This window comes from Manis pentadactyla, chromosome 2, assembly GCF_030020395.1.
Source record: "Manis pentadactyla isolate mManPen7 chromosome 2, mManPen7.hap1, whole genome shotgun sequence".
Lineage (NCBI taxonomy): Eukaryota > Metazoa > Chordata > Mammalia > Pholidota > Manidae > Manis > Manis pentadactyla.
Window position 1 is genome coordinate 41,736,215 of NC_080020.1, and position 27,816 is coordinate 41,764,030.

At 42.8% G+C, this 27,816-nt stretch overlaps 1 protein-coding gene across 4 annotated transcripts in view; it reads left to right on the forward strand.

The window, feature by feature from the left end:
- The window catches only part of TENM2 (teneurin transmembrane protein 2), a 1,165,071-nt gene that overhangs the window by 678,934 nt on the left and 458,321 nt on the right, over positions 1–27,816 (forward strand). The gene's annotated exons all lie outside the window — the stretch shown is intronic.

A 27,816-nucleotide genomic window follows, 5' to 3' on the forward strand; every position in this document is an offset into this window, starting at 1 on the left:
CACACTGCAAAGGTGATCACAAAAATCTGTTCTGTTCACTCTTCCTCTCCCTTCCTCCCTTCACCTCTGTTTCTCTACCCTGCACACACCCAAGTTTTTCCTTCATAACTGGTGGGAAACTGATTCACTTTGTTCCCATCTAAGTGGCTTTGGCCTATCTCAGTGGCAACTGGAAATGCCAAACAGCCTCTCCAAATATCTAAGCATCTGGATGTTTAGTGTGATGAAGACAAATTAACCGGGTACATCCATTGTGCATCTGGCTCTTTTTTGGAGTCCTGTAAAGACAACAAATGTCTTTATATAAGGAAAAAAGTAATAACAAAGAAAGCAGTTACTTGGAAGACCCATTACAGTCATCCTGTTGTATATCAGTGGCCACATCTGAGGGGCCTGGCTGCTTAGAGAAAATGGCATAGCCATTATGAAACCTTAAATTTATTTTCTAATAAATGTGGTTCGATTTGCTATAATATTTAGGATATAAACCTTACTCATTGATTCTCATGTTGGAGTCTCAAAATTGACAGATGAAAAAAAAAAACTTAAGGGTCACCCAAGGTCATTTCAGTACTTCAAAAAGCCAAATGAAATACAAGCTAAGTAAAATGTCAAGTGTCTTTTGGTTAGAAAACTGACACAAAATAAATGCGACTTGGTAAACAAAGACTTCCATAGGTAGAAATACTTAGCAGATTTTTTAAAAGGATGGTTGGGCTTGATGTGAGAACTGCTCACCTAGAATGTACCATAAGTGTTCCGTACCAAGTCATCAGTTCTTGCCACAATGGTAAAATCTATTTTATAAGATTATTTATAAGATTATTTTATGAGCACTCATGGTGCTTATAATCCAGTGGGGAAGGAGAGAGCAAAAAAATTAGGTTTTATAAACTTGACGAATGTTACTATAGGAACTTAGAAATGTCTATTTCTGCTTCTAGCCAAAAGGTTAGAACACAAATGAGTCATCTGCCTATAGACAATGATTTCATAGGAACCATAAAGGAAACATATCTATGGATATATAAATATCAAAATATGTATTTTATCAAGCCACTTTTCAAATCCTGTAATCACTCTTTTCTTTAGGTTTAAGGTACTTAAGTTCTCAGCAAAAGATGCTGTCTGCTTAGAGAAAATGGCAAAGCCATTATGAAACCTTAAAAATTATTTGCTAATAAATCTGTTGGATTAGCAGCCAGTCACGAGGACCTCTGTAGAATCAGGGCCCAGGACCGAAACCCTGGAGAAGCTGAAGGGAAGGACTAGGAGGAGAGAGGAGGGGGTCCCTGAAGTGCATACTGCCAGGTGAGGCCACCCCAGAGAGAACTGGGGGAGTGTTGTTAAAATCTGAGGGCCTCGAGGCCAAACACATGCCCAGAAGGCAGGAGGCCCTACGGAGGGGCCGAAGCAGCCCCACCGAATCCCAGTAAGGAAGCCTGTCTTCCCAGCCACAGGGAACGAGGCTGGCTAACCCCTTGTTAGACCTGGCTGCAGAGAAGCACCGGTCTCCTTACTGAACAGCAGCAAAAATGAAGCTGAGTTTATGAGATTTTGCCCCAGGCCATAGAATCCATCCGTGTCACACCTGGGATTAAGATTCAGATCTTTCTGCCTTCCAGAAAGACAACTACTGTCATTCCTGATCATGTCCTATTTTGAAGTTCATTAGTTAACCTCTGGGTACTCAGCCAGTTGAAGAGCCGCTACATCAAAGTGTTTTAAATGGACAGGTTTAAAGTGATCATCCGCTCATTGCCGGGCTCATTCTCTGAGCCCCTGCAAAGGTTCTGTGGTTCATACAGAGGCAGGCTGCCCATCAACAAGTTTCCCCGGGAGGTGGGAAGCATCTCTCCTCTGATCAGAACATGCCTGTCACAGAGTGCCAGCGGCTACTGAACAGTGCCTGCTCAAAAGAGCCGCTGCCCCAGCCCAGGAGTCCAAAATCTGTCTTCTGGCAGAGGCTTAACTGTTTGGCTTCTGCTTGGCAAAGTCCATGCTGGTACCTCCCAGGAAGAGAGAACCCAGCTGGGAAGCTGCCAGTTGCAGGCAATCTTTTCTTTCATTTCAACTCAACAAATATATCATGTGTTCCTGCTGAGGGGTCCAGTCCTGTGGGGTGTGCAGTGCTTTGGGGGTCTACAGTCACGCTAGAAGTCCAGATGTGCAAGCAGGAGACGGCCAGATGATACGATACGTGGAGGCTCCACACAAGTAAGAACTTGGTGGTCATGGCTGCAGGAATTTAGGGATTGTTTGGGGCTCCTGATGTAGCACAGTCCTTGCAAAAGAACAGGAGCAGCTAATTTAGGGGAGACCCGAAGACACTGTCCCGGCTGCATCATGGTTCTCTGTCACTTAAGGACAGAAGCACAACATAAGACAAAGTGAGACCTCTGTTGAAGGGAGAGAAGAAGAATGAACAAGGCTGCCTCGGATCCATGAGATTCTTTTCTGGACACACTCCGGGGGGCACTGAGCTGGTCCTTATCCCTCTAAGGCCCCAGGGAAGCCAAGGGCGGCCTCAGCAGTCATGGCTCCTGCTGTTCATCCACCCTCCCATTCTGAACTCCTGGCTTCAGTCTGTCTCCTCTCTCTTAGTCTGTTACTTGTCTGATTTTGGTCCCCGGCTCTCCAGCAAGTGATTGGATGGCGGCAGATTCAGAACTCAGGAGACAAGGTGTTGGGCTTCACCACTTGATGTCTGGCAATGCAATAGCATAGTGGAAGTTTCCGGCTGTGTGAAATTCTAATTGTTTGTATAATCAGAAAGTAGCATGAGGGGCTGTCAGGTCACGGGAGGTGTTGCTGGGCTTGCGGATGGGGGCTTCTGTTGTGTCAGCCCTGCTTTTTCACTGTGACTTCTCAGGTGAGGTGATTTGCTTTTAGAAGATTTACCACAACTCTAATTATCAGTAACATCATTTATTGGGGTTCTTCCCCCTTGCGAGACTGTGATTCCCACGAAGGGACCGACAGGACGTGGATTCTTTGCCCTAGGACTCACCGTGTCTTGAACAGACTGGGAATGACATAAATACTCGATACACTTTTATTAATTAGATTGTGTTAATTCGGTAGGCTTGCCATAACAAAGTACCTCAAGCTGGGTGGCTTAAACAACACAAATTTATTTTCTCACAGTTCTGGAGGCCAGAAGTCCGAGATCAAGGTGTGGGCAGCCTTGACTTCTCCTGAGGTCGTTGTCGCTGGCTTGCAGACGGCTGCCTTCCTTCTCATTTCTCCCTGGCCTCTCAAACACGGCCTTTTCCTCTGCGCAAGTACGCCTGGTGTGTGTGTGTGTGTGTGTGTGTGTGTGTGTGCAAATCCCTCCTTCTAGAAACATCCATAGATTGGATTAGGGCCCACCGTAATGGCCTCATGTTAATTTAATCACCTCTTTAAGGACTCTCTTTCCAATTGCAGTCACATTCGGTAATACTAGAGGTTAGAGCTTCAACATATGAATTTGGGGAGGACACAATTCAGGAGCAAGGATGAGTGCTCTAAGCAGAATGGTGTATGTCCCAGGAATTTGGTTCATATTCAATTAGAGAAATTTGAGAGTAATGTGCATACATAATCCATTAAAATGAGTTCCGGCTATTCCTTGGGATGACAGTTTCTCCCCTCATATGTTCCCTTGAGTAGGAACACGAAGGGTGGCGTGACAGCCCGCTGGCCCGGAGTGGTGTTCTCCCTTGGGCTGCGTCATGCATCAGCTCTGTAATTTGGGGCTGGTCTTACTATTTCTGGGCCTCAGTTCTTTAACCTACAAAATGCAGGAGTTGAATCATGGAGTCACTCTGTGATTCTGTGAAAACAGACTAGAATGGAAATATTCCTTCTGGCTATTTTGTTTGACTAAAACCAATAACCTTTAGTAATTCTTTCTCAAAGACTTGTGGATAGAAAGCAGGGACCCAAAGTCTACCCTGTCTTTTCCTCAGTGGGGTTCCAGTTCCATGCACATCAGAGTCCTGGGGAAGCAAAAGTCTTTTACCCCAGAATGCTTCCTAAATAGCAACTTTGAAACAACTTTAAGCAACTTCCTAAATAGGAGAACAGCCTGCCATTGCTCTAGATTTCCATTTTGTTGTCTGAGAGAAACTCTTTACTGCCATCCATCCATCTACTCCTATCTTGGGGATGATTGACTTTGGGGATACAGTGATTTGAAGCAGTAATAAAGAACATATTTCTACAAACAAAACGCTCCAATTTGATTCCCCCTTCCCAGTTCTGCCCTAAAGCTCAGAATAGATAACTGGCGAAACTCCAGAAAGGATCACTTTCTACCCTTTTCCACTGATGTTTCCTATTCTTGCCTGTTCTGAGTTGTGCTTAACTGAGACATTATCTTGAGGAGTTGAAGTGACAGAATGGATATATGTGGAATTTTCCACCTCTACTGTCCTTCAGCAAAATGCAATGACCAAGTCTTTTCATAACCCTTTCCTGCCTTTGTTGTCTCCTGGAAACAGTTGTTCTCTGAGTTAGAATCTGCTAAACTGTTAGTAGAATAAAATCCCCAGAATGATGAAGATGCAGGGGGTTCTGAACTGTTAGGTTAGGGAGGTGCCCTGGTGCCCAAGTCGGCTGGTCTGCTCTCCAGAACTGCCCTCCAGAAGCAGGACGGTAGTGGCCTTTGTGTGTATTCGCATGTGTCCTTCCCATTTTCATTTACCACCCCTTTGCTCAAGACATCACCTTTCTGAATTAACAGTGACTTTCCAAATCTGTACCTTGGCCTTTCCAGTTAGTGCCTTCTCTTCATTTCCTCAGTCACATAAGGTTACAGAAACAGGAATGCAGAAACTTGCACAAGTAATTGTGATCTTAGAAATTCAGGGCCATTTGCATTTCAACATAAGACAGCAGCTTCTGAAATACACTGAATGGAACGTGGGGAACCGTGCACACGCACACCTGATAGAATCCTTCTCCTGTCTGCTCTTACATTGAGCAGTCCATTGACATTTTGTTGAATCTACTTCCCTTCAATCTCCCTTTCTATATAATTTCAATTCTTCTGCTAGGATTTCCCATTTCTATTCCCAGGGGCTTTAACACCTCAGCTCAGCCAATCTTTAAGAAACAAACGTCTCTCTTCTTTTTTATTTTATGTCGTACTTGATCCTTACCTTAGCTGTGCAAGCATCATTGGGATACTGCCAAGATAAGAAACACCCTTTAGCCTCAGTTACTGGGGTTAGAAACTGCTGAAAGGTACCTGACACAGTTCAAACTGAATTTGGTTCTCTCTGCTTTATTCTGCGAGACTGAGGATCAGGACACTCTTGATTTTTCTCTTGATACAGAGGAAAAGCATCCTAACCTGTTTCTTAATTCCCTCTTGGTGATCCCTACATCTGCCCCTATCTTTGACCTCAGCAACCCCTCTTCCCCTACTAGACTCCAGCCTCACAGCCTCTTTTACACCACGCAGACATGCCAAGCTCATTCTCATGCAAAAAACTTGGCCTTTGGGTCCTTCTCCTGCGTGCTCCTTCCCTTAGGGGTGCTGACTCCTCAATCTGAGAAGGGCAATGTGAGTCACATGGCCTCTTTGGAGAAACTGGCTGACTACCCTGAGTTGGAGTGATTTCACCATCTCCACTGAGCCCCTCTCATTTCCACTGAGACATTCTCTGTTCTCCTTTACCTTACTGCTATCAAAAGCAAGCTCCATGAAGGTTGGGACTTCACATCACGGCCCTTGTTTCCTCCAGTCTCTTTAACTGTACCTGTCACAGAATAGATATTCAATAATATTTCTTGAATGAATAGATTTACAAGAATAGGGCTAAGGAAGGATGAACTAGAGAGGAAAATACAGTTAATGATCTCCCAAAAGGGACAGAGTGGGGAAATGGCCTTGTTGGTTCAGGTTTTAGCACTTCAGGTTGGCATTCTGGAGAAGTTTGCCATCAGGGGCCCATCTGTTGCATGCGGCCAGCCTGCTGCCGCCGTCACCACTCTCACCCTCAGGGATGTACGCTGCCTGACCACAGCAGCTTCTCTCATTTCTAATTCTGTATCACCTCAAGTTCAACATACTGAAAATATTATTACTTCTGGCTCAGCAACTCCGTCTGCCTTCCCAACTACCCTGTCAGTGTCACTGCCCATCTTTCCAGTTCTCAGGAAGAAAAGACAGATCACACTGACTCTTCTCAATATATCAAAAAGGAATCATGTGACTTTCTATAAAATTAACCATCATGCATTCATTCAGCATCTTTTGCTACTCCTAGAAACTATGCTAAGCCTGTAAATAATCAGGCCTCTGGCCCCGTGAATGAAGGAATGATGAATGAGCACCACACCCAGGGCCAGCCCATCCCAGGGTATGTGGGCCCTCATCACATCAAGCCTCCCTTTCCTCATACATCAGTCTCCTAACATATTTATACTATTGCCAAACTAATCATCCTAAGCAGCAATGAATTATTTTACCTCTTCTTCAGGAACCTACCCTAAGTCTTTTTGGAGATAGAGTTTTCTTATGCTGAGCTCTCAAAGCTTTGTTTTATAATCTGACCATCGCTCTAATTTATTTTCCACATTTCCCCAGTAACTCCCCCTTTCTCAGCCAAGCCACTTGCTTCACTGTCCCTTTAACCTTCATTTTTATTCCTGTAATATCTAGCATAGAATAGATTTTGATGGAAACTTAAAAATTATTTGACCCAACCCTTTCATAGTGTCAAAAAGAAAACCAAAGTTTATAGGCTGTCAGAAAGCTAGTCCTGAAAATATTAATTCCTGACTTTTATGGCTTTTAACCCAACACATGTGGGCTTGTGCTTGCTACATACATGTCCACATGGCCTGATATATTAACAGTTACTGTCAGAGCCCAGTTAAAATTGTCAAACCAAGTGAAGAATTAGAAGAAGAATTTCCTTGGGTGAACTTGTGGGGAGGAACCTTGTAAGAAAAGAGGAAAGAGGAAGTAGGCTAAAAGGAGTCACGTTGGCAGATTTGAGTAGCTCTGTTTTTCTGCGCATCCACATTTGCCATCTGGGTTGCTAGAACATGGCACCCATTCTGAGCCACCATATCTTTAGCAATCTAAATCCTTGAACTCATCTCAACACTGAGAAAAATAACCTGCACACATGGTTGCTTTGTGTTATATTATAAGTCCTGGGAGAACACTTTCGGGGGGAGGGCTGGGGCCAGAGTTTAGAAGTCCAATAATTGTTGACTAATGGTGCCTCAGTGGTCGTTCCAATATTCCAGTTAATGCATAATGTCTCCCCACATGAAACCTGATAAAAAGCTTTACAGTTGCTGGGCCCCTATTGCAGAGGAAAACAAGGAGACCCGGGGCCTCAGAACGCGGGATAGTATAGGCACATTGACTAACTGGGCAAGACCTTGTTTATAAATAGACAAAATAAAAAGGCATCATCCTCAAAATGCATTACGTTTCAAAGAGACCATGATTCATAAATGATGTGTAAGGTAACTATTTGAACTGACAAAAGGCTAGCAAAGATTGAGTTAAAGGAAGCAGGTTTTTCTTTCTGTGTTTGAAAATCTTCCCATTAAAAGAACACAATATGTAACTGCAAACATGGATCAGCCTCATTAAGATGAAAGACAATTGTTTGAAATAAACCTCAAAGAGAAAGCTAAAAAGCTGTCATTTTCTTTAAGGACACTATTATGTTCTTATCGACAAGACAAAAGAGTAATAAAGTTAAATCAGAGCAACTATAAGCTGGATAGTTTGGTTGGAGGGAAATAGAACAACCTTTGCTAAAAAAAAAAAGAAGAAGAAAAGAGAGTAGATCTTTTAATCAGCCTCTACTGAAGCCATAACTACTGACCTTACTCCCCCATTGAGAACATTCTTGAGTCTCTTCCAGGGACAAAATTCTTAATTCGTTGATGTAATCCAGGAATTTTAAAACTAAAAGGGAGCTTGCATAATCACTATTTCAGAGTATCTGATTTTATAACTGGAGGAGCTGGTGTCTAAAGCAGTTCAGTGTTTTGCTCGTGCTCACCCAGCTTTTGAATTTCAAGGTTAAATTTCTAGAAATCAGCGGGAAATGGAACTTTCTTTCTGCAGGTGTAGAATCTGCTTATTCAGTCTTATCAGGAAAATATCATGCTAAAGAAGAAATTCATGGTCGTTATTCTGAAATCAGTCCAGAAGCCTAGTCGGGCCTTCTGAGTGCCTGTTGAGTTCTCATGATTTGAGCACCCCAGGCTCTTTTCCCTAGTGGGACTAGGCATCTAGCTGCAGAAGACATGGTAGGAGATCCTCGTCTTTCCTCACTGCTGTACCTTGATGACAGCCCTCACCTTTGACCCACACACACTCCTTGTTGGAGCAGAAGCAATGCCTGTCTGGTCTCCCTTGTAACGAGAATGAAGCAGAGAGTCCCTGCTAGCCGCAAGTGAATACCGGGGCCCTCCTGACCTGCAGTGAGGAAGGCCAGGCGCCTGGAAAGGGACAAGCTCTCCCTTGTAACATACAGGAGGAATTGAGAAAAAGAAAATACAATAATTTCTTAAGTACTTTGGGCCTTTTTCCCCCCTTGCTTCTCTCCCAGAGAAGTCTGGACACCTTTTTATTTGGAAAGGTGCATTGTGACATTTTCTATCATTCTCTCCACCTATTAATAGCTCTGGCTGCCCCAGGTGCTCATTTTCAAGACGCCCTTAGAGAAGGAGGACTTCTGGCAGCTGCTCTGCAGCTGACAGCTTTGGGGAAATGGCAGGTTTTAATTGATGTATTGTGGGCGCCGTGCTTTCTCTATCTCTCTCTTTTAAACATGTGATGGGTTTAGTATCCTCCTAGGGCCCATAGATTTTAATATGTCAATTATTCCCCTTTTACTGGAACTTGCATGTTTGTGGCTGACTGATGGTCTTACAGGTACCTTTTTGTCTCTGTGTGATACCGTGCCCCAGTGTCAACCTCACCCATCTCCCGGTGAATAGCCTCTCCAGACAGGAAACAGCTAACAACCCCTGTATAGATCCTCATCAGAACTGTAAGTCATACAAATACTTCTTAAATTAGCTGCCTGCCATTAGATAATAATTAGAATGGGATCAAATTGGAAAGCGAGGCTAGAAAGCAGGCATGGGAAGTGCCAACATTTCTCATTTTAAAATCATCCCAGCAACAGCTCTCTGGCTGCTCCTGAGAGTCATCATTCCCTGGGCCAGCAGCTCCCAGGGCATTCGCTGCAGGAGCCAGCCCACAGGATTCTGGCTTTCGCCGGCTCTGTGAAGGCATGAGAGTATTTCCCAGGAGGCTCAGAGCCTGGCAGCTCTGCCGTCCTCCGCCCAGTGAAGCCACGTCTCTGTGTCGGCCTCTGTGTAGCGCTCCATCTCAGGCCTGAGACTCTTCTCCCAATATCAAGTGCAGGGGGATTCCTCACCTCCCCAGTTTCCCTCAGCATTTTAGTGGGCCCTTAAAAAAAAAACCTCCATTGAGGTACAATTCACATGCTACAAAATCACCCAATTTTAAGTGGACCATTCTGAATTTTTATCAAATTCATGTAGTTGTGCATCCATCCACATCTGCCACTTGTAGAACATTTCTAAAAATTCCCTGTTGCCCATTTGCCATTAATCTCTGCTCTCACTTCTAAGCCACCTCTGACCAACTTTTTGTCTCTGTAAGTGGGCCTTTTCTGGGCATTGCTTGCCAGTGGAATTTTATGATTCATTGGCATGGAATGTTCTTTTAAATGTATTTAAGAGAGAGGGAGAAAACACAGTACCCACAATACATCAATCAAAACCTGCCATTTCCCCCAGTTGACATGTTTTCTTTGTCCATCTACCAGTTGATGGACATTTAGACCGTTTCTAATCTAGGGTTATTGTGTTCATAGGAACATTCACATATATTTCTTTGCATGGATATATATTCTTAACTGAAACTTATTAGATGCTGATGTACCCCAAACTATGCTCATCACTTTCAATGCACTATTTCTAGACTTCACAACAAATGGTAAAGCACAGGAATTTTAATCAGGAAACCAAGGCTTGTTAAGAAGCTCTGGGGTCAAAATTTAAGTCCATGGTCTTTCCACTATGTCAGACAAGCTAACTCTAACAGAAAGGCAAGTATCTGCACTGAGGTTGCACAGCAAACCCTACTGCCCACCCTTCAGCCATATCAAAAGTCCCCAGTGTGGCCATTTTAAATGGATTTGAGGTTTGCCAGTTGCCTATAGGATTCTTTCATGCAGAAATACTCTCTTCTAAATTATAGCAGCCCCAAAGGTTACTTTCACTGATACATAATCAGTGCAAGTGTATCAATTACCTGCTTTATGCTCAGCACCAGGGCAGGCACTGTGACAGTATGAAAGATGGGTGACAAACAATTGTGGCCCCTTGAGGGCAGCGTGATGGAAAGACAAGACTTATATACACCACAGCTGCATTACCTAGAACCAACGATAAACATACTGAGAGCTTGGATTATTTAGAAGCCTGGGCTAATACCCAGGCCACTTACAATTCATATGGCACCTACCTGTTCCCTTCTTCAGTTATGTGGACACTTTGCAACTATTACTAATATAAAAAGAGAGCTGGACTCTACATAATTACTGAGCTACTCAGGAGATATTCTGTGGAAATATGGAAATGTTAAACATCATTTGATGAAATTTATTTTTTCATGTTTCCCAGGTGGTAATTGGATAATCTACAGCTTCATATATATATATATTATATATATATATATAAAATATATATATACATATGTATATTATATATATAGAGAGAGAGAAAATTATAAATATTTTTTTCATTCATACATACCATAAATCTTTATGAAACACCTACAGTGCCCCATGTACAGTACAAGGCATGCAGACTTTAGCAATACACAGTTTCCTAGCTCCTGGGGCTTGCAATCTTATGAGGAAGATAAAGGCCATGGACTGACTGTTTATGCTCCCCAAAATTCATATGTTGAAGCCTTTGTATTTGCTTTGTGATAGTATTTGGAGGTGAGGCCCTGGCCCTTGGGAGGTAATTAGGTTTGGAAGAAGTCGTGAGGGTAGAGACCCTGTGATGGGATTAGTGCCCTTATAAGGGGCTGAAGAGACCAGAGCTCAACTCCCTACCGAGTGAGGACACTGAGAAGGCAGCCACCTATGAAGCAGGAAGAGGGCCTTCCTCAGAACCCACCCACACTAGCCCCTGACCTTGGACATCCAGTATCCAGAACTGTGAGAAACAAATGTGTGTTGTTTACACCACCCAGCCTTTGCAATTCTTACAGCAGCCCAAGCTAAGACAATGGATAGTAAATGAATGTAAAGTTCACTGAAATTGTGAGAAGAGCTATGAAGAAATAAAGGATGTCAAGAGTACATTAACACTTTTGTCAGGGGCAGGAGGCAGTGGGCTTATGCCCAGCTTTGCATTTAAAACAAAGCACACAAACAAAAAAACAACAAAAAAAATAAGCAAGACAATCAAAGCACAACCTCTGCAAGCCCATGTGTGGAAACCAAGGCTTGTAAAGTGACTTAGAATATGGGGCTGACAGGAGACATGGAGAGAAATAGACACATTTAAAAATGTAAAGCCCTCCCTTCTGCATCTTCTTTAAATACTCTGTAAATATTCCATAAAGATTGGCAATTTCTCTATCAAGCCTGGGAAGCCTAATATATCAATTCTCCATTTTCTCTGCCCAAGTTAGTGATAACATATCTTCCATTAACCTATGCTGAAAGAGCCATTTCTATTCTAAGTATCTATTTATGTTCCCCTATAACTTTCTTAAAGATATGCCTCTGGGCTGTAATACCTCAAGCTTATACTCATCTGAAATATGAATACTTCTGCCAAATTTCAGTAACATCTATTGGGCCTTTTCTGACTCATTTGTTCATAGGACATGGCAATACTTTCCTGTGGGAAAAGAAAAATACCATCCCTTTCATCGAAAGGAACCAAAACTTGAATTTACTTTTAGGTTACTTGCTGTGGATTTGATCTTTAATGTCAACAGTGTCCTATGACTTTTATTTTCAATTATTTTATGAATTAGAATAACAACAGGTAGTCCTAGTCCTGAAATGTCTTTTAATGAATAAATGTACATTCCTGTCTTTGTCTCTCTTTTTCATAATCTTAAGGGACATATTGCATTTTATTTCAGCTCCTTCCTGTTCACTTTCAATTCTTTGCACAGCTTCTTAAGAAACGTGTCTGCTAATTCATGTTAGTTTCCAGTTCTCAGAAACCTTTAGTTGTGTGATCATTTTCCTTAAAGATTTCTAGGATGAAAGTCTAATTTTACCTTTCATAATCTTCACGTCCTATCAAATTTGCTTTTTGAAAATGTCATATCCTGTACTGCTTCCTAGTGAAGGTTGCCCTGCCCACTCCAGGGCAATTTAGCCCTATGCTCTTACTTGCTTCAGTTGGTTTTGATACAAACATGCTTGGAGGGCGTACTGAGGGCTCCAGGGGCACCCACAAGTTAAGGGATCCGATCTCAGAGTCAGCATCTTTCTCCTTGAATCTTGATGTACTGAGGAATCCTTGATGAATTCCCTTGTCATTCTGCAATGGTGCTCTTCTTTGCAGTCCAGCATTTTCTGAAGTTGTGAACCAGATTATAAAGGAGATGAGTCCAGGTGTGGTACATTTCTGCTGGAATGATTGATATACCATAGAGGCAGTTAATCAAGGACTCCAACAGGGACTTTGAAAACACTATGTTGAAGTAATACACCTACACTTTGATCCTTTCTCTAGACCTCTGGGAGCCTTTTTGAATATTAAACTCATTAAACAGCCTGGGGCTTTTTTTTTTCCTTTAAGTAAAAATGACATGGGTGGCTGATTCAGCATTATAATATATTCTTATTCACCCCCTCCCTTGAAATATGTCTGGACTGGTATTTTATTTCCAGAAGGGAGATAGGATTCCTTCTTCAGAGGTATAGCTCTTTAGAAGGTTTTTGAGAACTTCGGATGTAACATTTTTTTTATGAGATTATATCATATTCTACCAATGTATCAGGAAATCACTTTGGGAAGGTCTTGGGGAAAATTTATAGGCTAGGATGACAGCGTATAACATCAAGGAGACCTGACTTGAATATGATATCAAGAAAGGCTTCCCTGAAGAGGTGAACTGATTAATAGTAGGTGACCAGAGAAAGGGGTTGGAGGAGGGAGAGGGGAGGGAAGGAGTATGTGTGGATTAGGCAGGAAAATAGTGTGTTCCAGGAAGTGAATGAAGGACAGGGTTGCTGGGGCAGAAAGGGGGAGCAAGACAGGGGAGTGAAACAGATGTCAGAAGCAGACAAGGACCAGATCCTACATGGTTCCAGGACTGGCTTGGAGGGGTATGACCACTTCCCTCAGAAAAATGGGAAGCCAGTGAGTTAGGAGAGGATGTAATGATCAGATTTGTTTTTAAAAGACCATTTTGTCTGCAATGTGAGTAAAGGATTAGAGAGAGCGACAAGAGTGATATTGAGAGAACCAATAGGGGGTTGTCACACTGTGTAGGTTACAAGATGGCAGAGAACAACATGGTTTGTCCTTGTCCCTCAGAAGTGTGCCATCTCATAAAGGAGTGAACACACATACACAGAATGGTTATAGTGCAATATGTGAGGCCCCATAGAAATGACACTAGAGTGAGAAAAGGGAATGGTCATTCTTAGCAAAGTCAGGGAATGACTTCTTACATGGTGAACAGGATCCAACGAATACAGGTACCTGGAGTTTGTTTTGGTTTGGTTTTTGCTTGTCTGTTTTGTTTTAACTAACTGCTTCCAGGATAAGAAATTACTTTGAAAGTAGCATTCCTACTGTTTTGGTTTATTAAAAGCTATAAAAGCATACACATTTTATATTCAGGTTCACATTATCTTTGTCAGGCAAGTAAAATGCAGTTTTTAGGTAATTTCCTTTTTGAGAGCAATGAGTGAATTCCCCATTCCTTGCTCCAGGTCCTCTGTCACTCAGCACAGTCAGGAGAGACTAAGAGACAAATCTCTTTTCTTGCAGGACATACCTCTGCTGAGTCAACAACATGGACACATAGGCACACAAATGAATGTGTCAGTGAAGAGGGATATGATGCCTTTATCCAAAGAAATCTGGAATGTAGTAATTAGACTTATAAAAGGTTCTTCTATAGCTCCTGAGGCCCCTTCTGAGACACTGCTCATCATTTATCACTGCCTACAACTACACACAGCTCTCTTTCACCAGGGGTGGCACATCAAGCTCACTGATTTGCTGTGATGGAAAGGCTGTCTCCACTGTTGAAACTCTTTTGAAAGGAAATAGGCTAGACTATACTGAGATCATGAGAAAATGCTCAGTTGATCATGTAGAAAGCACTGGGGAGGTTCTAGCCTGTGATTTCACATTGGTTCAAATCTCAGCCCCATCTGTTTGTGAGCTTGGGGAAGTCATTGAAGCTCTCTGAGTTTCTTTGGAAAAATAAGATGGTTAGGCTGACTGATCAGACAAGTGCTTTGAAAAGTTAGTTCCAGGTATAGATTCCATCCAGCAGAACTGTGAGCTGATTTCTCAGAATGTTTTTAGCCTTGGGATAATTACAAGTATTTAGTTATGTGGCTCTGTACACAAAAACTGTACATTTGACTGTATCCTTCATGTTGATGTCAAAAAGTAAAAAAAAGAGAGAGCTCCTTTAGTCTAAGTTTCCAAAAAATACATTTTGGACTAAAAGTTTGGGTGGCTATTTAAATATGAATTTTGAGTGTGGCTGGTGGTTTCTGAGATTGAAGAAATGGCATAGCTGAGCTAAGAGCTAAGAAAGGTAATAGTCTCCCAGAGTTTATATTCTTAGACCATACCCAGAAAATTCTGTTTCATTTGATGTGATACAACCTAAGGATGCTGACAAATCTGAATCAAAGGTGACAAAGAAGAAAAATATGGGAACACTGCCATATAAGGACAACTTGTTCAAACTGGGAAGGCTTGGTCTTTAGAAGACTTAGGGGTACATTACAGCTGTCTCAAATATTATAAAGTACTGTCAGGGGAAGAGAGGTTAGACTTGCCCTGGCTCTGTCTTCCCTAACAGACCTGGGCTAAATCAATTGAAATTTCAGGGAATGCAATTTGAGCTCAGTGTGGGGAAGAAATTTCTATACTATTATCTAACCAAAAATGGAATGGGACCTAGTTTCTCTTTTGTGAGGAGTAATAAGGAAGAAATTGAATATTAATAATACTTGTTGTGAATGTCAATGATTCAGCTGTTTTGCATGCATTAACTCAGTCTTCATAGCCACGCTTTGACATAGTCTCTATTAGCACTGCCATAGTACAGATGAGAAACTGAGGCAGAGTATGGGTAAGCCATTTGCCTAAGATCACACAATTAGATGACAAAGCTAGGATTTGAACACATGGAGTTCCATTATAGAGTCCGCAGGCTTAACTGTGCTACTGTATTGCCTCTAGCTGGGCATCCCTTAGAGAAGCTATAAATGGGATTTCTGCCCTGACATTCCAAGGTGACCTTTGAAAAGCCACCTATGGCAGTGCAGTCTGTGGTGCTTAACATATATAGACAGTGTGGTGACTTCATACATGTGCCCGTTCATTCATTCTGCCACAGCTATACACAGACATCCAGTTGCCTTCCCTATGCCATCTGGAATTGGGGTTCATAGTTTCTTGGTAGAATTTTCTTTGCAATATTGATGTCATCCATGTGTTGGAAAATGGAAGATCCTATAGCCAGGATCCTCACCTGACTCTAAACTCCTTGATGATGTAATGGCCTACTGCTAGGCTAATGCTTCCATTCCCGTTGGCAATGAGCTATAATTGACTGAATCACTATATACAGAGCTCTGCCCAGTGCTCTGGGGGGAGGCAGAGATGAGGGAGGATTACAGACCTGCAGACTGTTGGATGCAGATGTGATTTTAGTGCTCAACCTATCACCAGGAGAATAAAGCTGGGTATAAACCCTTTTATCCCAAGAGTGTTTCATTGTCATTTCTCAGTCGCATTGGTTCCATAGTGAGCTTGCCTGGGGCTGAAACCCTCAGGCAGGACACATGTCATCTACTTCCTTACTCAGGCCATGATATTCCTTAAGAAAAAAAAAAAATCACAAAAAATATCCAAAACATTGCAAGGAAAAAAGCCCTGTTTTCTGGGTATATGGGTTACAACTAGATCTTTCTTCCAGACACGATGAATTGCTGTTTGTCCTCTTCTCCATCAGAGATTGCACCTTGTGTGAATGTTTGGGCGATCTTGACTTAATCAGACTTTTGCCTATTAGGAAAACATAATGAGAAACAGAAAATGCTTTGCTGAGAGAGAGAGAATCCCATTCAAACTGGATAAGATCTACCTGAAGGTAACCGGCCAAGAAGGTGAACTGACCCCATTTCATGTACAGGTGCTTTAAAATAATTTGACAACAGGTGGTTAAAATGTAGGTATGCCATGCTGTCAATCACATTTCGTCCTCCTGGATTTTAACGCTTGTTTTACTTGAGGGAAGGTGATATTTGAACATTTTATGGCATCCATCAACAGGAATATGCACATGGTTTCAAATAAGGGTTTTCAGCCTTCTGAAACCAATTACTTCTGCCTAAGTGGAAATGCCAAAGCAGAGATGTGTCAGCAACTAAGAGGATAATTTTTTTTAAATAATAAATACACACAGTGATGCCATGAAACAGAATTGTGCGCACACATACACACACAAACCTTCTTAAGAGAGATTTCAAAAAAGTCTGTGTCAAACAATTTTAACCCAGAGAGATGCAGAAATGTCAGACACATTACATGGGCAGGACGTGCAGTTGGCATTTGGCTGCCAGCGGGGGAGGCGTCCTCCCGCAACGAATTCCTCAGGAACCTCATGCTGAGACTGTCTACAGGGAAGGGAGAAAAAAGGGAGGAGGGGGACAGCCGATATTGCCTATTATGTTTTTCCTTCGCAGCTGGAGAAGGCCTCAGCTGTGTTAGGCTGGGAGTGCTGGTGGATTTCTGTAGTTAGTGGGGAACACTGAAGGAAGAGCACTCCTTTCCCAGCCAGTGTCGCTGGAGAGCCAGCATCTCCTGATCATCAGCAGGGCTGGCAGAGCTGCCTGCGAGCCAGCCGCCTCTGATGGAGACCCGGCAATGCCCCACCTCCACCTGTGAGTTTCCTCCCTGGGAAGGTTGTGATGGAGTCTCTGGGTAAGGATCACGGAGGTGCACGCAGACGGGCTTCACAAGGAGCTTTCCTGACAGTAGTTGGAGCATTTCCTTTAACCCTTCAGTGTGAATCTAGTGAAAGATGGGGGACTTGGCAGGGAAACTGTTTTGGCACCGCAGCTTTCTTAGAGGATCCCGTGAATTCTTGTCACTGAGTGTAATTGCTAATTCCTATCAGGCTGTTGGTCTGAAATGTTTTCTGCTACCTTCATGATGGCTGCTAGGTATATCATCAGAAAAATATCCTATGATAATTGATATCATTCACTGTAAACATCTGTTAAGTCAAGTACTTTGTGTCTATTGCCAAAATGCTCTTCCTAGTTTCTCTGCATCTGTCTTATCTTTTCACTCTCCAGAGACCTATTTGAGGTAGCTCTGTGCACTGATTGGCTTTTACCCTTCACTGTAGCTCTGTGCTAAGGTGTCTTCCAAAAGAGGCAAAAAGGGAGAGAGGGGAAATGTTTCATTCTCTTAACCAAACTTTTCTTCCAAATGTGAATTATTCCTGTGATCTGTATTTGATATTTAGTGTGCTGAACAGATTAGTAAACCCCTGGTGTCTTCTGCTGCAGGTGGCTGCATTTGTGGACCAATCTTCAGGTGTCCCATTTGTCTTTAAAGGACATGCTGCTGTCATGTCAATTTAAATGGAGTGATGATAATCTCTTGCATCTTAGGGCAACTTAGTCTTATGAAGTGCTCTTACTGACATTATTGAATGGATCTCATTTCATCATTACATCAACCCTGTGTGGTAGGTATTATTTTTATTATCTCCATTTTGAAAATAAGGAAACTAGGGGCAAAGGACTCATCCAAGGTCACATAACTAGTGAGGAGCGCATGCTGGTATTTCAACCCATTCCATGTCTCAAGCTTTTGTTTTCCATGCCGTGACCTACAGGCACAACTACACAAGCATAGGTTCTTACTTCCATATTGTCTAATACGTGTACATACATGCATGTGTTAGCCATTTTCCCTTTTTTGCCCACTTTCTTTTTGCTCCTCAGACCACAGTAGGAGCAGCTGTGATATGGAACAAATTCAACTTGGGCATGTGCCACTTCTCTTTGCTACTACACATACATACATGTACATGCACATGCATACACACATATACACACACTTCCTCCCTAGGTTTAGAGACCCTGCGATGCTGTGGATTTCCTCTCACTTGAGAAGAAAATCATTTGACAAAGGATTAATATTACATATTATCCTAGAGAAAACAAAGGGATGGCTCTTCAATGGCGTGACTACATTTACATTTATTTGAGTAGAAGGGGTGGGGGTAGCCAGGGGCTAAATTCCAACATTCTTCAAATCATTACACATCAGTTACCACAGTCTTTGAGAACAAATATGTCCCCAGAAGCCAGGGAGGGTGGATGCCTTCATGGAGAGCCTGTGACTTCTGTCCATTCAGCCAAGCTTAGTGTTTTCTCAATAATCAGCCACCCAGAGGCCTTGGGAACTCAGAACAGCCCGGGTGCCTGGAAGCACATTGTGAAGGCCACCGGAGGAGCCTCAGGATCCTGGAGGAGGCTGTCCCCTCACCCACTTTCCCTCCCTCCTTTACCCCAACCAAAGCTGTTCCTCCAAACCTCCTCATCCAGGGCTCAACAGCATGTGCATTGGTTCTTTATGAGAACACACGGCCGGGGCTGGAACTGCCATGACACACAGTCCTGTGGAAGCATGTGAGGCTTCTCTCTCCAGGTTTAGCAAGTATGCTGGGAAGTGTTTTCTTATGTACCCTTTCCTCTGCCGTCAGAAAGAGAGCAAGGGATTTTGTGTTACATTAATTCCTTTATAGGGCCAGTTTTCATACTCTCAAACCTCCTTAGATCATTTAGCAATGCCCCGGTGACTCTGTAGGGTGAACAAAGGCCTTTCAGCCTCCGCCATGACCTACCTTCTTGCTTTCATCAGCACCCATGTGCTGAACTGACAGAGAATATCACTAACGTTTGTATTGCGGGGACTGTGTTGTATTCTTCTTTTTTTTTTTTTTTAATTTTTCTGAGAAATCTCTTGAGAAATAGGTAGAGGGTAGATTCAGAAATCCTTAAAATGTCAGAGCTGGAAGGCAGCATAAATTGCATGTGGTCCAATTGTCTCATTATAATGCTGTAGAAATTGAGTCCCAGGAAGGTTAGGATTTGTCCCAGTTTATCGTGATAGTGACTGTGTTATGTATTTTCTGTTTGTGTCTCATGTTCCCCTGAACCCTTCAAGACCTTGCTCTGTCTCCTGAAAGCTGACCATACAAGTGGCATCAATGGGTGCCCTTGTCCTCTAGCTGCCAACTGGTTTACTCAACAGGAGGAGGTCAGAGGGTGGAGGAAAGGGAGACAGGCACTTACTACCTGCTTCCTCCTGCCCTGCTGCTGTAAGCTGGCTGTTTTCCTGTACCTGGGACACACACATCTCAGGTAGCCGTTCCCAAACAGTTTCCTCTTTCTGGGTTCTTCTAATCACTCCCTGTCCTTGCCCTTTGAGGGTTAACAATGGCAACAGCTCTCCTGTTTTGCTGGCTTTGGAACACTGCACCATCCCTTCTGGTTTCCCTAAACCCTGACCATGATGTTTTAAATAGTGCCCTCAATAAGCTGTCCTCACATTACCCAGTTTGGGTGGCACCCACCTCTGTGCAGTGACCGTGACTTGCACAGTAATGGCTTGAGTGGAAACTACAGCCCAGCTAGTTCTTTGCCTCCCTCCCCGTCCTCTGTTGGTCTTTGTACCATACTGCTTTTACTATGGATAGCTTAATACTTTGTATAAATGCATAATCTTTAATAAATAATTCTTTTCAAAAGAGTAGTAACAGCATGTAGTGGTTAAAAGTACGGGTTCAAATTCTTGGGTTCACATTCTGGGTCTGCTCCTTACCTGCTTAAGCAGCAAGTTAATGAATCTGTGTCTCAGTGTCCTCTTCTGTAACTAAAAGGCAGTAGTGAGGCTGAACCGATACAAGTGCATGCACAGAACTTAGCACATGTAAGTGTCCAATAGTCAGTATTCCTAAGTGCCCAGCCCATGGTAAGTGATCCATAAGTGTTAGCTTTTGTTAGTGTTTCCTATTTGTTAGGACTCACATTCTGTACATAGAAACATTTCTTAGGACTCTGATTCTGTAAATGGAAAAATCTGCAGATTTTCCTAAGTCTTGCAGTGTCATAAAATTTCATGAGGATAAAGTCATCCGTTCCAAAGAACTGAAGAGTGATGGGGAAGTGGGGAGGTGCACATTAGTGGGGGTGTGAGTCACGGGGATGCGAGGACAGACGGAACAGGAATGCAGACAGCACCATGATGGACAAGCCTGGATGTGCCTGGAAGCTTTGTTTGTCTGGAAGGGATCTGAATCAGCTCCCTTCCAGCAGGGTGGGTGTGCAGCTCCTGGCTGGCCGACCTGGGAGGACACCATGGAACCTGTGCCTTGGGAGGTACACCCATGAGCCTGGATGTTCTTGCCACAGTGATACGAGGGCTAGTTTCCAGGGGTGCTGATGAGCCCCCAGCTAGACACAGGATTTCTTTAGTCTCATAGTGTGAAGTAAAGCACTGTGCCCTTTAAAACAATATTTTTTTTTGTGGATCCTTATTCCTCCTTTTGAATTCTTGATGAATATTCAGAAGTGTGACATAAGTTATACTTGAGCGTAGTTGTCCTGGAGAATAGCCGTGGACATGTAGAGAGAGGAGTGGGACCATGCTAAATGACTTCTTCAAGTAAAGTGTGATGCCAACTCTTCAGTGATTAAAACTCTGCATGGGCATTTTTACCCTCAATGGCTTTACTCCTGGTCTCCCCAGGGGGTCGCAAATGGTGGCTTCCCTTACCTGGGTCAAGTGGCTTTTCTCCTATCATTGAACAGGAGACTGTGATATGCCTCTGAGAGAAAAAGAAATAAAGTCATCCCATCTTTTGCTGCTCAGGAAGGTGACAACTCTCTGTTATTACTTTATGTCCAACAAGGAAATAATTTAATACATGGTTGGAGGCCAGGGGAACATAGGAGGATGCCCATGGTGCCATGTAGTCTCTGTGAGGTAGACGTTAGTGCGAACGTCCCATTGCAGCAGCCCGGGCTTCTCTACTTGTTCCCTTTCTCCCTGTTTTCTCTTTACTTTTATTATAATTTTAATTTCTAGCCCAGATAGTAATGTCCCCATGAGCCAGCAATCAGTTTGAGTTTAGGCAGGCCTAAATGCCATTGGTGCCATCACGTGTAAGTAAGTGAGTGACAGTTCCTAGGGAGTGGGTTCCACCTGCAGATGGCTTCTTGCTGCTCTAGCCACATTCCACCCCCAAGCCCCCAGCAAGTGCCCCATTTGTGGCACAGACACCCAGGACTGTCTGTGACTACGACAGTGAGTGGATGCATTCTCCCTTTTAAACTCACAGCTTTACCTCTTCTAAGTCACTTTTCAAATGAACCTTCTCAATACTGTTTAAAAGTCAACATTTCCCCTTCTCCCACTCACCCTCTCACTCCCAGTCTCCCTTACCCTGTTACAATTTTTGTTTTTTTTGCTTCTTTTTTTTTATGGCACTTACGAGTCTCCTACATGCTATGTAACTACCTACTGTGTTACTGTTTCTTTGCCTCCGACTACTAACATATTAGCTCCACCAGGACAGGATGCTTGGTCTATTCTGTTCATCGATGTATTCTGTGGACCCAGAACAGTGCCTGGTATGTAGCAGGCTTTCTGCCAGTATTTTTGCAGAATGAATAAATACAAAAGTATGCCAAAGAGGCTGCTCCAAGAAATTCCTTAATTCCAGAAAAAGACCCAATGCTGTGTTTTCTCCCCTTGAGGAATATGGGCTTCTATTAGGAGAAATCATTGAAAAAAACATATCCTATGAACATATCAGTATTAACACAAAAGAACACTTTGTTTTTATAACTTACACATGTTTTAGCTTTTGATTATTAACAAATGAAAAACCCAAGATTAAATCACCTAGTAGCATAAAGACAACACAGATCCCCCCTGCAGATGGCAGAGGACTGACGGCCCAATGCAAAGAACAGAACCCATCCAAGGGGCCTCTGAGGAGGCTGGACCGTCCCACTTGGCTTCCTGAGCTCCCCAACAGCTGTTCAGAGCTGGTGGCCTTGCCTTACCCCTCCCACCAGAGAATCTTCCAACAAGTATCATCTATCTATTAAGCCAGAGATAGAAACAGAGAGAGTGCCAGAAGGGCCAAATCCAGCAATACTGCTGATTGGAAGTTTCATCGACTTTGAGTCATCAGTATGCCTGCACCAGTGAGCGACGGGCTTCTCGGCTGGAAGGAATTAAGCAGATGCAGAAGTAACTGTCTGACTTGGGACTTAGCCTGAGGAACACGCTGTTCTTGATTCTGAGATGGCTTTTGGAAGGCAATCAAAGTAACTGATTTGCAATCTCTCTCTCTCTAGTTTTCTCTCTCTCTCACACACACACACACACACACACACACACACACACGCATGCATGTGTGCATACATACACACACATATCAGAAATATTATACAAACAAGCTAAGAATCTGACCAGCTCTTTAAGAGGAAAAAAATCCCTTCTTGCCACACCCCAAATACCCTCATTCAATCCTTAGCTGTGAGAGAACTTAGTTAAATCTAATCATTTTTTTCATTTGTATATAGTGTTAGAGCTTCTTTATCAAGCAGAAGAAATCACATTAAAATCAGAAAGAATGCATAATGTTGGTGATGGCCAATTATTTTCCCAGAGAGTTGCTTGCTCCCTTTCCTCCCCATTTATTTTGCCTCTGCAAGACCCTGTGTGACTTAAGTGGGTGTCCCACGCTGCCGAGTTCTGGTTGTCAATGGGCAGTGCTGGGGTTAAGGATGAAAAGCCAATTTTAGATATTCTCCTGGTATTGATCTCTGCTTATCAGAAAGGCTTTTGCCTTGCTGGTTCACTTCTGTGCTTAGGCAAAGGCTTTTACAGATTTACTGTCACAACATATTCCATCTATTATCAAGTAACATCAGCATTCAGGGTGTTGTTCCCCATTCTTTGACCCAGTTTTTAAAACATCCAACTAAAGATGCTTCATTAAGTTTACAGAGAGGTTGCAAAGCAATCAGAATTCCTCCTCCTGTTGTTTTAAGTCTTCTGTATCTTACCCTCCAAAAGCTGCTGTCTTTTGGTCTAAAGAATGACTGCCATGCAGGAAATACGTTAGCAAAATCCAATCAAATTGTCAATTTTTTTTCTTCTTCCCTTTATTCCTTTTCCATTATCACTGATTATCTAGCTTATAAATTCCATGTTCACACTTCCTCTTTGGCCTGCCTTCTCCCTGCAGGGCAATTCTAGAAACCAGGACTATGGCCCTAATGCACACACTATTAAATATTGGCACTCAAAGGTACAAAAAAAGCATATTCCAATTCTCTCATTGTAGGCAGTCCATGCAGGGCTCACTGCTTAGAGAAAAATGTGGTCCAAGCAAGTGAATGCTTTAAAATCTTTTAAAAAGCACTTCTTGAAGGAGATTGGTTCATGTTCCATCCTGTCTGGTGTGGTCTTTTATTTCTTACCTACACAGACCATAGAAAGCACAACTTTTACCAACCAGTATTTCCCAGCTCACAAGTCCACGTCATTTCATTACTCACATTAGTTTCTTTATGCTGAGAGTTTGAAATTGCAGCCCCAAGCTTCCAGAACAAGCTGCAAATGTCAAGTGTCCTCAAGGACAGCGACCAGCTGAGATACTGAGACACCACATACCCAGTGGGGATTGTATTATTGTTATTATGCTTCTGGTGGAATAGGAAATGCAAGAAAAGAAGAAAGATCCCTTGCAGGACACAAAAACATTATCTTTAGTTGCTCAGTATCTTTTCGTTACCAAAGTCATACTAACACCAAGTTTGGGGGCAGTTAGCTAACGCCATTAGCACCCATGCCTTGAATAAATGATAAATAGCGGTGGGTCCTTGTACCTTTGCATGAATTTGTTTTGGTACCTAGAATTTTTCTCCTGTGTGGGCTGAAATTCCCCTCAGTGGAAATTATCTGTTTACTTAGTTAAGGCTTTCCCAACTCTCCGACTTGTTGAGCCTAACAAGCATTAATTTATAGAGCATTCTTTTTCCTTCTCTCTCCCTCTCCCCCTCCCACCCTCCCTCCCTCCCCACCCTTTTTTACTTTAGCCCCTTCTTCCTTGCTTGGCAGAGAAGCCAATGAACAACAGACACCCAACATATTGCTAATCCAGGCTTTCTTCAGGGAAAGGTGTCTTAATCAACGTAAGCTGGAATTTCCAGGCCACTCCTGCTGACTATCTGTGTTGTGTCTCTTCATTTTGCCTCCTTAACACAGACATCTTTAGGCAGGGTCTGACTGACAGGGAGATGCTGGGAAATTCCCAACATTCCAGCTGTGGTGAGAAGAAAAAAATACATATTGTTGAGAGTAAAACTGAGAGACTGCTGAGTTTTCCTTCCACTTCTTATACTGTGATTTTAATCTACATGCTGCTGTTTTTACATCTCCGTCCAGATTTTACATCTCCTGGGAAATTTTCAATGACCCCCCCATTCCCCCCCGCCCCATGACTCCCACAGTTAAGTAAGGCTCCTTCCCCTGCTCTCATAGCACCATCTGTTTTTTCCATCATAGTGCTTCTTATATCATATTTAAATTAATTTAGCTATTTAATTTAAATTGTCTAGATTGTCAGCTCTCCAAGGAATGAGATGCGTCTTACTCATTGTCGGCTCCCACCTGGCAAACAGTAGCTCCTCCAGAAGTAGACCTCCGTTAAATGTGATTTGAGAGCTCTGTGATCTGAAAGCTAGGGAGAGCTCTCTCTGGCGTTTGTGTTTCGGACAGTCCCTTGAGTCACATGTGGCAAATTTGCCTGCCTTTTTAGATCTAAAGAGAGCATGTTCTTAGACTAGGGCACTTGATGACTTTGCACAGAAAGGATTGCCTCTTTGCCATCTCCGTTCTATCACCTTCATGCAGAGAAGGTCAGGGCCAGGGTGCATATTTACAATCTCTGGATGAATGTGCCTTCTCTCCCTGCCCATGGGGACCTCTCCCACAAGCCTCCCCTCCCCCAGCCACACTTCTCTGCTCGGATGGATGGAGTTGACGGGGCAAATTGCTATGCTGATGACCCACTCAGCTAACGTTCCAGAGAAATCTCCAAGGATAAGCCACATTTTAGAGCAGGGTTCATGCACAGCCTGGGGTGAGCCTTGTAGCCCTTGGTGAAGGGAGTGAGGAGAGGTAAGGAAGATGGAAGGACAGTAGCAGTGCTCACTTCTCAGCAACCCCAGCACCTGTCCTCGGGCTGCTGAGCAGCCTTCCTACAGGTTTCACTCCTCCCAGAAAGTTATTCAAATCGAGACATAGAGGTCTGGGTGTCACAGTGCTCCTTGAAAGAAGGAAACCAAGGAGCTGAGCTGAAAGCACTTAAAGGGAGGATGTATTCCCCTAAAATATGCAGATGGAAAACTGACATTATTGTCAATGTCAGAAGTCACCTTTCTGAATAAACATTCACCTCTGGGCAAATGTGGGGCTGTGCTTCTTGCCGCTTACAAATGACTGAGTATGCAAATGCAAGGAGTTAGAGTTGTGCCCCAGAATGCAGAGTTGTCTTCTTTCATCTCTCCATAATGAGGACATGCAGGAATCTGTCAAAAGAGGCATCCTGGGCTTGATTTGTGCCTTCTGAATAGAGGGGATTTCTGTGTTAAATCTGCCAGCTGGTTTTGTGCCTAAGTATTACATCAGTCTCTTGTATGATCTTGCATCCTGTATAAAATGCAATATTTTGGCCTAATGGGCAGGATTAGTAAGAGCTGGGAAGCCATAAATGAAAGTTTCTTGTTTCTAGAGAGCAAGTTAGAGCTTTTATATTATCTGCCACGGAGCTTGGTGAATTTAAATGTATCTCTTGGGCTTTGGTAATATTCGTGTTAATGTCAAAATTGATCCCATTGTTATTGAGATGTGTGGTTTTTTTCATGCTGAAGTGCGCACAGAGCCTGTTGCCAGGGCTGAGAAATATCTGCACAGGATATGTTCCTTCTAACCTTTTCCCAGAACTGAGGGAGGTTATCGTTGGTACCCCCTACCGAGTTCAGTTTGTACGTCTGCTTTTTTTGTGATTCACTCATAAAGTTAATTGACATTTATAAATTACCTACTGTGTGTCAGGCACTTTGCTCGACCCTGGGATGTAACAGTGAACATCTGGGCTCTTCTGGGCTCTCCTAGGATTCCTACCTAGGTATGGAGAAGAACATAAACACAAAAACAAAAACATCATAATTGCACATTAATATTAGTGTGACATGCGACAAGAGCAGGAAGAGAGGTGAGGGAATTACGGAGAAGGGAGCCGCTTGATGTGTCGGTGACAAGGTAGTATTTACGCTGAGACAGAAAGGATGAGGTCGAGCCAGCCTAGAAAATAGAGGGGGCAGGACTTTCAAGGCAAAGAAATGAGTATGTGCAAAAATCCTAAACTGGGGAAGAATCTGACATTTTTGAAGGATTAAGTGGACATGAGCATATCTTGTGCATAACAAGGACGCAGAAAGGGATGAAATGGAATTAAAGCAGTTTCTGCAGGGAACCGATCATTCAGGGCTTTGTGGCCATGGTAAGGAGATTATTGTTTTATCCTAAGTGTAGCTAGAAGCCACAGAAGGGTGTGTCTCACTTCAGTTTATATCTTTAAAAGTTATATTTTTACTGCTATTAGGATGGCTATTATGAAATTAAGTAAATAAATAAATGAATGAGAAGTGCTGGCAAACAAGTGGAGAAATTGGAACCCTTGTACATTGCTGATGGGAATATAAAGTAACAGTGCTGTAGGAAACAGTATGGTGTTTCTTTAAAAAATTAAACATAGAATTATATCCAGTGATTCCACTTCCGAGTATTTTCCTAAAAAAATTGAAAGCCAGGACTCCGGCAGCTATCTGTACACCCATGTTCAGAGTAGCATTATTCACAACAGCCAAAAGGTGGAAGCAAACCAATTATCCATCAGCAGATGAATGGATTAGCAACATGTGGAATATATACACAATGGAATATTAGCCTTAAAATAAGAATGGAAATTATAACACACGCCTCAACATGATGAACCTTGAACACATGCTAAGTGAAACAAGCCTGACACAAAAGACAAATGTTGTATGATTCCATACATATGAGGTCTCTAGAGCAGTGACATTCATAGAGACTGAGAGTAGAATGGTCATTTCCAGGGGCTGCAAGTGAGGGAGAATGAGAAGTTTGCATTTAATGCGCACAGAGTTTCCATTTGGAAAGATAATTTCTGGATACTGATAATGGTGATGGTTGCACAACAATGTAAGTGTGCTTAATGCCTTCAAACTGTGCATTTGAAAAGGGCTATGGTAAATTTTATGTTTTGTCTATTTTACCACACCAAAAAAAGTGCCGCTATATTTTATGCTAGATAGTAAGTAGACAAGAGAGCAGTAGGGAAGACAGATAAGAGGTTATTTCTCTAGTCCAGTATTAAGACAATTGTGGGCT